Source organism: Brassica oleracea, unplaced genomic scaffold, assembly GCF_000695525.1.
Source record: "Brassica oleracea var. oleracea cultivar TO1000 unplaced genomic scaffold, BOL UnpScaffold00667, whole genome shotgun sequence".
Taxonomy (NCBI): domain Eukaryota; kingdom Viridiplantae; phylum Streptophyta; class Magnoliopsida; order Brassicales; family Brassicaceae; genus Brassica; species Brassica oleracea.
The window spans coordinates 100,518-100,918 of record NW_013617432.1 but is presented as its reverse complement, the minus strand read 5'-3'; positions in this window follow the sequence as shown (position 1 = coordinate 100,918).

The following is a 401-nucleotide window of genomic DNA, read 5'->3' as shown; positions in this document are numbered from 1 at the left end:
ACCCGGATGGCTCCTTCTTCAGGTGCTTGCAATGGACTTCTTGGATCACCTAGGAAGCTCACTCAACTCCCCTCCTCAAGCTTGGCCCAATCTAGGTTCAAGCTTGAAGTGAGCTTCAGTGAGACTTCACACCAGTGGCGACATATCACACTAGTAACCACTCTCCATTGCACACACAATGGGCAACAAGTCTTCCTCTTATACTCGGATGGATGGTGAGCAAAGAACACATCTTGTGAACCTGAAACATCACTCAAACTCCAGCAAAGATAAGACACAATAGTATTGGGATCAATCCTTGATTAATCATCAAGTTTGATTCCCAATATCACAAGCATTGCAACAGATTAAACAAGTCATTTTCAATTTCTATTGCAAGCAAACTCTCTAAGCACAAGCAT